The following is a 13047-nucleotide window of genomic DNA, read 5'->3' as shown; positions in this document are numbered from 1 at the left end:
GAAGCACTTCATGGTGGTGGATTTCAGAGCTACCAGGCAGCAGTTATTGGCACCTTACCTTGTTTTCTTAGATACTGGAGTGATAGTGGTCTTCGATGGGACCTTCAATTGAAGTAGAGAGAAATTAAAAATATCTGCAAATATCCCCGCCAGTTGACCTGCACAGGATCTAAGAGCATGACCTGCGACACTACCTGGGCCAGATACTTTCAACTGCTTCACTCTCCAGAAAAATAATCTTACATCTGCAAAGGTGCAATGGGGGCTGTTGGGGTGCATGGTGAAATTCCAATCTCCTTCTGTTCAAAACATGTATAGAATATGTTAAAACCTGTGGAAAGGGTTGAGCTGTTGTTGGCGATGCTACCCAAGTTTTGTTCTGTAGTCTGTAAGCCCTGCCACAACTGTTGTCTGGTCAGGGTCTCGATTTTGAACTTGCATTCTCTCTGGACATCTCTGATGGTTTTATGGAAGTCATATCTTGATTTGTTTTTGTACAGGTCAGAGTCACCTCATTTGAACACCACTTCAATAAGGAGAGACCTTCCTTCTCATGTATCCATGCTTTCTGATTTGGGAACACCCAGATTATCCTCTTCAACACTAATTCCCTGCCAACTTGCTAGCTTTGATGTTTCTTGGCACCTGTCCTGAGGACTGTTTACACAAATCCCAAGGGTGAACAAAGTTTGCCAGAGATCACTGAAGCTGCCTATGATTAGCTTTCATTATTTTGGCTGCTTTACTGAGACACCTAGAAGTGTAGACAGAGTCTGCGGAGGGGAGGCTGTACTTTGTGAAGTGCTGAGCTGTACCCACGTCTCTGTGCAGTTCCACGTCTCTGTTCAGTTCCATGTCTCCCTGCAGTTCCACGTCTCTGTTCAGTTCCACGTCTCTCTGCAGTTCCACGTCACCCTGCAGTTCCACGTCTCCCTGCAGTTCCACGTCTCTCTGCAGTTCCACGTCACCCTGCAGTTCCACGTCTCCCTGCAGTTCCACGTCTCTCTGCAGTTCCACGTCTCCCTGCAGTTCCACATCTCTGTTCAGTTCCATGTCTCTCTGCAGTTCCACATCTCTCTGCAGTTCCACGTCTCCCTGCAGTTCCACGTCGCTGTTCAGTTCCACGTCTCCCTGCAGTTCCATCTCTCTGCAGTTCCACGTCACCCTGCAGTTCCACGTCTCCCTGCAATTCCACGTCTCTGTTCAGTTCCACGTCTCTCTGCAGTTCCACGTCTCCCTGCAGTTCCACGTCTCCCTGCAATTCCACGTCTCTGTTCAGTTCCACGTCTCTCTGCAGTTCCACGTCTCCCTGCAGTTCCACGTCTCTGTTCAGTTCCACGTCTCCCTGCAGTTCCACGTCTCCCTGCAGTTCCATGTCTCTGCAGTTCCACATCTCTCTGCAGTTCCACGTCACCCTGCAGTTCCACGTCTCCCTGCAATTCCACGTCTCTGTTCAGTTCCACGTCTCTCTGCAGTTCCACGTCACCCTGCAGTTCCACGTCTCCCTGCAATTCCACGTCTCTGTTCAGTTCCACGTCTCTCTGCAGTTCCACGTCTCCCTGCAGTTCCACGTCTCTGTTCAGTTCCACGTCTCCCTGCAGTTCCACGTCTCCCTGCAGTTCCATGTCTCTGCAGTTCCACATCTCTCTGCAGTTCCACGTCTCCCTACAGTTCCATGTCTCTCTGCAGTTCCACGTCACCCTGCAGTTCCACGTCTCCCTGCAGTTCCACATCTCTGTTCAGTTCCACGTCTCTCTGCAGTTCCACGTCACCCTGCAGTTCCACGTCTCCCTACAGTTCCATGTCTCTCTGCAGTTCCACGTCACCCTGCAGTTCCACGTCTCCCTGCAGTTCCACATCTCTGTTCAGTTCCACGTCTCTCTGCAGTTCCACGTCACCCTGCAGTTCCACGTCTCCCTGCAGTTCCACATCTCTGTTCAGTTCCATGTCTCCCTGCAGTTCCACGTCTCCCTGCAGTTCCACATCTCTGTTCAGTTCCACGTCTCTCTGCAGTTCCACGTCACCCTGCAGTTCCACGTCTCCCTGCAATTCCACGTCTCTGTTCAGTTCCACGTCTCCCTGCAGTTCCACGTCTCTGTTCAGTTCCACGTCTCTCTGCAGTTCCACATCTCTCTGCAGTTCCACGTCACCCTGCAGTTCCACGTCTCCCTGCAGTTCCACATCTCTGTTCAGTTCCACGTCTCCCTGCAGTTCCACGTCTCCCTGCAGTTCCACGTCTCCCTGCAGTTCCATGTCTCTCTGCAGTTCCACGTCTCCCTGCAGTTCCACGTCTCTGTTCAGTTCCACGTCTCTCTGCAGTTCCACGTCTCTGTTCAGTTCCACGTCTCCCTGCAGTTCCACGTCTCCCTGCAGTTCCATGTCTCTCTGCAGTTCCACGTCTCTGTTCAGTTCCACGTCTCTCTGCAGTTCCACGTCTCTGTTCAGTTCCACGTCTCCCTGCAGTTCCACGTCTCCCTGCAGTTCCACGTCTCCCTGCAGTTCCATGTCTCTCTGCAGTTCCACGTCTCCCTGCAGTTCCACGTCTCTGTTCAGTTCCACGTCTCCCTGCAGTTCCATGTCTCTCTGCAGTTCCACATCTCTCTGCAGTTCCACGTCTCCCTGCAGTTCCATGTCTCTCTGCAGTTCCACATCTCTCTGCAGTTCCACGTCTCCCTGCAGTTCCACATCTCTCTGCAGTTCCACGTCTCTCCGCAGTTCCACGTCTCTCTGCAGTTCCAGGTCTCTCTGCAGTTCCATGTCTCCCTGCAGTTTCACATCTCTCTGCAGTTCCACATCTCTCTGCAGTTCCACGTCTCTCTGCAGTTCCACGTCTCTCTGCAGTTCCACGTCTCTCTGCAGTTCCACGTCTCTCTGCAGTTCCACGTCTCTGTTCAGTTCCACGTCTCTGTTCAGTTCCACGTCTCTCTGCAGTTCTACCTGGTCCTGGGCAGGGCAGTGGCCTTATTATTCCAGTGGTGTCCCTGATTTCAAAACACATTTTTTTCACAAAACAGGCAAAACATCACTTAATTGTTCTTACTTGGTTAATGTCTTGCATCGAATACTGCAATCCTTTATCTTTCAATTGATGAAATCTGCTTCTTCTTGTTAGGTTAATCTTTCAGTAGGCTAAATGGTCAGCACAACATGGTGGGCTGAAGAGCCTGTACAGTGCCTGTTATTCTATGTTCTAAAATAGGATTGCTTGCAAATGGAATATCTTTTCATGAATTTGATGTATTCTGTTTACTGCATCACCAAAACAAAACTTTCAAGATATCTTGCAACCAGAATATTTACTGAGGTTTTGAGTTTTTTTCCCCACCAACTATTTCAAGAAGAGCATATTCTGTTACCTTCAGTTATTGCTGTCAGTCTCTGCACCATATTTTCTGGTTAACATGTCATTGTCAGTCTGTTTCATGCAGGGACACCTTGTTAAGTAAAAGTTTCAAATTTAAACCAGCTGGTATTTGGTGTGACATTTTTTAAAACAAGTCATTGACAAATTTGTGTCACATAAGATTTTAAAGACAAGAGATCCTGCTTTGGAGCATTCCTCTCGCACTCTTAGCCTACCCACAGAGTTATGAATTGTCTTGTATTTAAGTTTGACAGAGCTTATTTATCTTGTGTTGTGCTTTGCTTATGCTGTGTTGTAACCAGCTGCTAAAAGTCGTTCATTGCATCTTCAAGGTGACTTTCTTAAATGCGCACTCGAATGCTGTGGCTATGACCAGGCCTCCACTGGTAGTGCTGACAGGACTGGGAATTCACCTTACAAAGAACAATAATAATTGGCCTTCTATCAACAACTCATAGGCCAATCTTTTGCTTCTTTTAATTTGAATGGATTTTTTTTACTTCAATGTTCTCCTTGTGATTGTCAGTCTTTTCATCTTTTGCTCTGATTTAGCCAGAATGTCTTCTTTGTCGTTTTGGCCTTTGGCCCCAATTTCATAAAAATCTCTCTCTCGCTCTCTCTCTGTCTCAAACACATACCCACACACACACACACACACTCTCTCTCTATCTCCCTCCCTCCCTCTCCCCCTCCCCCTTACTCTCCCTCATCCCCTCCCTCCCTACCCCAGCCCCTCCTCCTCCTCCCTGTCCTTTGCATTGGGTGAATACAATTTCCTGATGTGCATGAACTGGGAGTAGGGCTCCAGCAAAATGCAGGAATGTCGCCAATGAGCCCCACGTGTCTGCCGGTCTCCTTTAGCTCACACTCGCTAATACTAAATCATTTCAGTTTCAAGTTAAGCTGGAATTGTGATGACACACATGGTGTCGGGGAGGAATAGGTTATAAAGGGAAGTCTAGGTTGGTTACCGAGACCTCAGCCTATAGAAGCTCTGGAGCATAAAGAGTGCAAGGGTAAAATTACAAAAGAAATATAGATGGATAAGGTAAAGCACAAGCAAAAAATAGCAAGGGAATTTTTTTTTTAAATCCAAACCAAATACAGTAGGTTGTAAAAACCTCAATTTTTAACAGAATGGATAATATTTCTGCAAGTCAGGTAATATCTGAGGAAAAGGTTGCTCTCCTTTGGAGTGACATCTTTGGAAAGGTGATAAAAATGACATGAACCTGAATGATTAACTCTGATGTGTCAGCCTCTCACATGTTGGCAACATGTCTCACGCTATTCATGAGGTGACTACAGCATGTTCTTTCATCTGTCAAGATGTAGGATGTTGGACAGCTTCTGATAATCAAGGGCAGTCAACATGGAGTTACTAACTCAAATTTCAGCCAATTTGCTCGAGCTTTCTGTGTCCATAATAAGGAGGCCAGCTGAGGCTAACTGTGTGTCACAGTGGATTGAACAGTAAAGCTAAAATGACGCAAACAATCCAAACTGGACCCAGGCACAAAGGATAATGATCAATGGCTGTTCCTGTGATTACTTGAAATGGATTATTTTCATTTACACTTCAGTTTTGTGATATCCACTTCTGGATGAAGAAATTGAAACAGAAATTCTTGCAGGGTTGGAGGAAGAAGGTTGTAGACTAGGAATTTATTAATGGTCTGGCTGTGATAGCGGGAAAATTGATTATTTCTTCCTTCAAGTGCATTACCTAAAACCTTATTATAAGTAAGCATTAGGTGATAAACTTGATGAATGGTAAACAATACAATAATTGGTAGGATACTTGGAAAAGTAGAATGGAAGAATCCTGCTTGTCTATATATCTATGAGCATAATAGGATAGATAGAAAAGAAAGTAAGATGGCATTTGGTATACATTCCTTCCTTGCCTTAAGAATTGAATAGATGTGCACAAGTTAAACATTGTTGTTGTGCTCTTAAAATATTCTCAGAAGAAAGTGATCACACAAGTGGTAAAGAAAAGATTTAAGAAGATATTTCCAGGTGCACTTCAAGGATGCATGCTTAACCCACTGCTCTACTCTCTCTACACACATGACACTGGCTAGACACAAATCAAAAGTAGTCTATAAACTTGCAGAAAACACCGCAGTTGTTGGCAAAATCTCAAATGCAAAGAGAAGGTGTACAGGGATGAGCTAAGTTGGTTGGTTGAGTGGAGTTGCTGCAACAACTCAACATCAGCAAAAGTAGGGAATTGATTATGGACTAGTAATGTGAAAGGTTGGCTTACTTGCTCATCAAAAGCTGCTTCCATCGTGCCAGCTGTTTGAAGGATGTAGCAGTTCTTCTCCATTGGTAGGCTTCCGGTTCTGGGGACATCAGGGGTACATGCGAAAGAATGAAAGAAGGGGCTCATCTTCACATTGAGGCTGTAACCAATGCTGAAGAACCATTGGGAAAGTCTGCTGCAGGTATAGGAGGGTCCACACACACACACACACACACACACACACACACAGACACACACACACACACACACACACACACACAGACACACACACACACACACACACACACACACACACACACAGACACACACACACACAGACACACACACACACACACACACACAGACACACACACAGACACACACACACACACAGACACACACACACACACACACAGACACACACACACACACACACAGACACACACAGACACACACACACACACACACACACACACAGACACACACACACACAGACACACACAGACACACACACACACACACACACACACACACACACACACAGACACACACACACAGACACACACACACACACACACACACACACACAGACACACACACACACACAGACACACACAGACACACACACACACACACACACAGACACACACACACACACACACATACACACACACACACACACACACACACACAGACACACACACACACACACACACACACACACACACACTCACTTAGTTAAGTACCTGCTTTTTGAAAGTTTCGTTTTGTAGTTGTGTAACTTGGAGACACTTACAAAGTGCCTGTTGAGTTTGAAGTGTTACTGAATGTTTAGTGTCATTGGTTTTGTTAGGGTGGCATAGATGAGTACTTGTTTGACTTGATTGAGTGGTTTACTGCTTGTCAGTCAATAAGCGGTTAATGTACTTACTTGTAATCAGTGTTTTCTGTCTCACTTACCGAACCTGGGAATATGCTTCTGTGTAAAGTCACTTCAGTAAAGGGAAGTCAGGAGAATACGCACAATTCCTCATTGAGGGGCCAGTGGTGGAAAGAGTGAACAGCTTCAAGTTCCTGTACATCAGTATCTCAGAGGATCTATCCTGGGCCCAACATATTGATGCAAATACGAAGAATGTACACCATTTACTTACTTTACTTTATTGGGAGTTTGAGGAGAGTTGTATGTCATCAAATTTCTAGAGGCGTACCATGGAGAGCTTTTTGACTGGTTCCATTGTCGTTTGGCATGGAGGCTCCAATGCACAGGCTGCAGAGGGTTGTACAGCAGCTAGCTCTATCAACCCTACAAGACTCCCCACCGTCAAGGACATCTCCAAAAGGTGGTGGCTCAAGAAGGCAGCATCCATTATGAAGGAACTTCACTGTCCGGGACAATCCATTACTACCATCAGCGAGGAGGTGCAAGAGCCTAATGACCCACATGCAGAATTTTAAGGCGAGCCTCTTCCCTTCTGCATTCAGGTTTCTGAGTCATCCATGAACCTACAGAAGAGCATTGAAGAAAATTCTTCTCATAAAGAGAAGAGTGCATTTTAAATTCACTGGAGATGAAACAGTGCAGAAGCTGGGAAATACATACCACTAGGTGCTAAGAGAGCTTCCATTGTACTGTTATAGACTCCTGAATGTACCGTTTAAAGATGAACTCTTAATGTCCCATTCTAACTCACTGTGGCCCATGCACTTGTAATGGATATTCACTTCCTAGCTGGTGCTAAAAGCTTGCTTTCTAAACACAACATCTGCTACATGTAAGATCACAAACAGATAGCAAGTAAACTTTCAACTAACAGTTGTTTGACTTCAGGTTGTAAAGTGAAGTCAGTCTTCAGTTCATGAAATGTAAATGACAAACACTAAACACCTTGAAGTCAAAACAAATCAATTGCACTCAGTGTGTTGCGTACAAAGCTAGACAGGGAGTTAAATACCTTCTGAAAAAAGTATCCGAGAGGGAAGCTTTCTTCAAGGTTTTTAATGAGAAAACTTTTTGAAACTGAAGAAAGTTAAGTAAAACATGTATTAGATTAAATACACTTTGAATTGAAAGGATAAGCAAGAAAGCAGAGGTGGCGCCATTGCTCTGTTGGTAGAAAATGAAATCAAATCATTGTAAAGGTGTTGAATCATTGTGGATAGAGCTAAGGAACTGCAAGGGTTAAAAGACCCTGTTGGGAGTTGCATACAGATCACAGAACAGTAGTAAGTCTACAAATTACAGTGGGAAATAGAAAACTCATGCCAAAAGAGCAATGTTACAGTAGTCATGGGGGACTTCCATAGGCAGGTATATTGGGAACATCAGGTTGGTGCTGGATTACAGGGGTGGGGGAATTTCTAGAGTACCTACAAGATGTTTTTTTTATAGCAGCTCATGGTTGAGCCCACTCGAGAATCAGTGCTTCTGGACTGAGCGACGCCTCCCTTCCAGACAGGCTCAACAATTTCTTTGCACACTTCGAAGCATCAAAGCAAGGGGGAGAGCCAGTCCCTTCTTACCATCTGACCAGCCGGCTCCAATCATTGATTCAGAGCACACACGGAGGATCCTCGCCAGGGTCAACCCACGAAAAGCGGGAGGTCCCGACAACATCCCTGGACGTGTGCTCAAGGAATGTGCTGATGTATTAGCAGATGTCCTGACAGACATTTTCAACATCTCCCTTAGTCACCCCATTGTCCCCAGATGCTTCAAAACCTCCACAATCATCCCTGTAGCAAAGAAATCAGTTGTAGCCTGTCTGAATGATTACCGTCCCGTCAGCCTGACCCCCATAGTGATGAAATGTTTTGATCGGTTGGTCAAGCCTCATTATCACAGTGTGGTGAACTACATATACCTGTCGGGACACGCCCCTCTGCTGACTGCTCCTGGGGCTCCTCCCACAGACCCCGGTATAAAGGCGATTGAGGCCTGAGCCCGGGCTCTCAGTCTCCAGGATGTAGTATGGTGGTCACTCACTGCTTGTTCCTTCTTCCAGTCAATAAAAGCCGATATCTCGCCTTTACATCTCAGAGAGAGTTATTGCTGGTGCATCAATTTTATTGACTGGAAGTTTTAAAACATGGAAAGCGTTTTACGTCTGGAAAGATTGGATTTGGACCCTCAAGACCCTGAAGCAGCTCTTGCCTTTGAACTCTGGCTTGCATGCTTCCAATCATACTTGGAGGAGGTTCATGCAACTGACCCCGCTGTTATGCACCAATTCTCCTCTCGAGGGTCACCCCAAAAGTTTACTCACTTATCAGGGGCCTGTCGACCTACGAAGGGGCACTGGATGCCCTCAAAAGACAGTACCTGTGGCCGGTGAACACCGTCTACACAAGACATCGCTTAGCTACCCGACGACAGCGGCCTGCAGAGTCGAGCGCCCAGTTTCTCCGAGCCCGACAGACACTCGTCAGGACTTGTGACGGCAAAACTCTCACGGCGGAACAGCATGCGGAACTCTTGGTACGAGATGCCTTTGTCACAGGAATCAGGTCAGTGTATGTGTGTCAGCGGCTGCTGGAAAATGGCGATCTTACCTTACGCTCGGCGATCGAGATGGCTGACACGCTGGAGGCTGCTCTGCACAACGCTGACGCTGTCCAGCCGCACGATTCCCCCACTGGTTCCCGCAAGCGAATTCACCAACGCTGCTGCCAGTCGCGATTCCACAAACTCCCCGAACCCGACCACAGCTGCGGCCAGTCGGAAGCCCGCGCAGTGTTACTTCTGCGGACTCGAAAAGCACCCCTGAAAACGCTGCCCTGCCCAAGAAGCGACCTGCTCCAGCTACAGGAAGAAGGGCCATTTTGCCAAGGTCTGTAAGTCTAAACCACAAGCGGCGTCGGGTAGCGCTGCGTGTGAGGCATGGGGGCCGCCATCTTGCCTGCCCACCTTGTGCGAGGCATGGGGGCGGCCATCTTTGTCAGCGCCAACGTGCCCCGCCCCCTACCCACCGGTGCTTACTGGGCACCAAGATGGCAGTTCAACTCTGGCTTCCATAACCCTTGACCAAAGCGCCCCACACCAGCTTGCAAGGTCAATGATGGACATCCTGGTGGAGGGGCACAGGACTAGCTGCCTGTTTGACACGGGCAGCACTGAGAGTTTTATTGACCCGGACACAGTGCAACGCTGCGGACTCGTGACACAGCCGGTATGCCAGAGGGTCACCATGGCTTCTGGGTCGCATTCCACAGACATCCGGGTGGGTTGTGTAGCAACATTGGTGGTGCAGGGCACAGAATATCAGAACTTTGCGCTACTGATCATGCCTCAACTGTGCGCACCTGTGCTATTGGGGCTGGACTTCCAGAGCCACCTCGAAAGTGTGACTATGGCATTTGACGGGCCCCTCCCACCACTCACTGTCAGGAATCCTCAGTTCTGTGGGACTTCGTCATATACCCAGCTACTGACCACACACACACACACACCGAACCACACATCCCACCCAACACCATGCCGACAGCTGCGCTACTGACACCACTTGCAGCCTCTCCACCCTCAAGATCCCTCCCCCACCGCTGTTTGCCAACCTGACCCCCGACTGTAAACCTGTGGCAACTAAAAGCAGAAGGTACAGCACGGGGGACAGGGCCTTCATTCAGTCAGAGGTGCAGCGGCTGCTCAGGGAGGGGATCATTGAGCCAAGCACAAGCCCTTGGCGGTCCCAGGTGGTTGTTGTTTGGACCGGGCAGAAAAATAGGATGGTTGTGGACTATAGTCAAACCATCAATAGGTTCACGCAGCTTGACGCGTACCCCCTACCCCGCATCGCAGATATGGTCAACCAGATAGCTCAGTACAAGGTGTACTCGACAATAGATCTGAAATCCGCTTATCACCAGCTCCCCATCCACCCAGAGGACCGCCCCTACACCGCCTTCGAGGCGGGCAGCAGGCTCTATCACTTCTTGCGCATCCCATTTGGTGTCACAAATGGTGTCTCGGTCTTCCAGAGGGAAATGGACCGGATGGTGGACCAGTGCCAACTGAAGGCCACATTTCCCTATCTGGATAACATCACCATCTGTGGTCACGACTGGTCGGATCACAACACCAACCTCCAACGATTTTTCCAAGTGGCCGAAGCCCTGAACCTTACTTATAACAGGGACAAGTGTGTGTTCGGAACCACCCGACTCGCTATCCTTGGGTATGTCGTGGAAAACGGGGTCATTGGCCCTGATCCCGACTGGATGCGCCCCCTGTTAGAACTCTCTCTTCCCACCACCCTCAAAGCCCTCAGACGGTGCCTGGGCTTCTTTTCCTATTACGCCCAATGGGTCCCCCATTACGCAGACAAGGCACGCCCCCGGTCAAGTCTACCACTTTTCCCCTCTCTGCTGAGGCCTGCGTGGCCTTCAGCTGCATTAAAGGGGACATTGCCAAAGCAACGATGCATGCGGTGGACGAGACCATTCCCTTCCAAGTAGAGAGTGACGCCTCCGATTTCGCGCTGGCTGCTACCCTTAATCAGGCAGGCAGGCCAGTAGCATTCTTTTCTCGTACCCTTCAAGGCTCTGAAATTCGGCACTCCGCGGTGGAGAAAGAAGCCCAGGCCATAGTGGAGGCTATTAGGCACAGGAGGCACTATCTCGCCGGCAAAAGGTTCACCTTGTTGACCGACCAGTGCTCAGTTGCGTTCATGTTCAGCAACCAACAGCGGGGCAAAATCAAAAATGATAAAATTCTGCGGTGGAGAATAGAACTCTCCACCTACAACTATGATATCCTGTACCGGCCTGGAAGGCTCAATGAGCCCCCTGATGCCCTATCCCGGGGAACATGTGCTAGCGCACAGCTTGACCAGCTATACGCCCTCCATGCACATCTTTGCCACCCGGGGGTCACGCGATTTTACCATTTCGTGAAAACCCGGAACCTGCCGTACTCCCTGGAGGACATCAGGACGATGACCAGGGACTGCCAAGACTGCGCTGAGTGCAAACCGCACTTCTACCATCCTGAAAAGGTGCAACTTGTCAAGGCCACCCGCCCCTTTGAGCGACTGAGTGTTGACTTTAAGGGCCCCCTTCCCTCCACCGACCGCAATGTCTATTTTCTCAATATTATCAACGAGTACTCGCGGTTCCCCTTTGCCATCCCCTGCCCCGACACCACTACCACGTTCGTCATAAAAGCCCTGCGCCAGCTCTTCACTCTGTTCGGATATCCCTGCTATATCCACAGTGGTAGAGAGTCATCCTTTATGAGTGACGAGCTGCGCCAGTACCTGCTGGCTAGGGGCATTGCTACTAGTCAGACCACGAGTTATAATCCCCGGGAAAATGGACAGGTGGAGAGGGAGAATGCCACAGTGTGGAAGACCACACTTTTAGCCCTTAAGTCAAAAGGGTTGCCAGTCTCTTGATGGCAGGAGGTCCTCCCCGAGGCACTCCACTCTCTCCGCTCCCTGCTATGTACGTCCACCAATGCCACCCCTCACAAGCGCCTATTCTCTTTTCCCAGGAAGTCTGCCACTGGGACCACCCTACCAGCTTGGCTGATGTCCCCAGGGCCAGTGCTGCTCCAGAAACATGTGAGGAGCAATAAATACTCCCCGCTGGTCGAGAGGGTTCACCTTCTACATGCGAACCCCCAGTATGCCTACGTGGTCTTACCTGATGGGCGGGAGGATATGGTCTCCGTCCGTGACCTGGTGCCTGCAGGAGCAGCAGAACACTACCCCGAACACTCCACGGTAACTATGAACCCTGTACCCGAGGTGACACCACGCACACCAAGCCCTACACAGACCCCTCACAACACTCCTATACCAGGCATCTCGTACGCGTATATACCAGGCACCTCACACACGCGTGAGGGATCACTGACGCCTAGTGGGCTGACACCTCCAGTTAGGCCGGAACCAGCACAATCTCCGTCTCTGGTGCAATCACCACCGGCTCCTGTGCAATCACAGCCGGTGCTACGTAGATCGCAGCGACAGATTCGACCACCTGATAGACTTAACCTGTAAATATACTTGTAAGAAACTTCGCCACTTGGGGACTCTCTTTTTAAAACAAAGGGGGGGTGAATGTGGTGAACTACATATACCTGCCTGGACACGCCCCCTGCTGACTGCTCCTGTGGCTCCTCCCACAGACCCCGGTATAAAGGCGATTGAGGCCTGACCCCGGCCGCTCAGTCTCCAGGATGTAGTATGATGGTCACTCACTGCTTGTTCCTTCTTCCCGTCAATAAAAGCCGATATCTGGCCTTTACGTCTCAGAGAGAGTTATTGATGGTGCATCACACAGCCAGCCTCCCCTCATCGCTGGATCCTCTACAGATTGCTTATCGTCCCAACCGCTCTATAGAGGACGCAATATCCACCACACTGCACACAGTTCTCTGTCACTTGGATAATAAAGGCACTTATGTCAGAATCCTGTACATTGATTTCAGTTC

The 13047-nt window shown here is 48.8% G+C and overlaps 1 long non-coding RNA gene across 4 annotated transcripts in view; it reads right to left on the bottom strand.

Annotated features, from left to right (window-relative positions):
- Positions 1 to 13047, bottom strand: part of LOC132397027 (uncharacterized) — an 80987-nt gene that overhangs the window by 15194 nt on the left and 52746 nt on the right. For 2 of the 4 annotated variants that reach the window (XR_009513238.1, XR_009513239.1), the window contains exon 3: positions 5637 to 5715. This is a non-coding gene — a long non-coding RNA (uncharacterized LOC132397027). Of the gene's footprint in view, positions 1 to 5636; positions 5985 to 13047 lie in introns of those variants that run through there. The other 2 variants (XR_009513236.1, XR_009513242.1) reach the window with 1 other exon arrangement.

Source organism: Hypanus sabinus, chromosome 1 (assembly GCF_030144855.1).
Source record: "Hypanus sabinus isolate sHypSab1 chromosome 1, sHypSab1.hap1, whole genome shotgun sequence".
NCBI lineage: Eukaryota > Metazoa > Chordata > Chondrichthyes > Myliobatiformes > Dasyatidae > Hypanus > Hypanus sabinus.
This window is presented reverse-complemented; position numbering and strand designations above follow the sequence as displayed.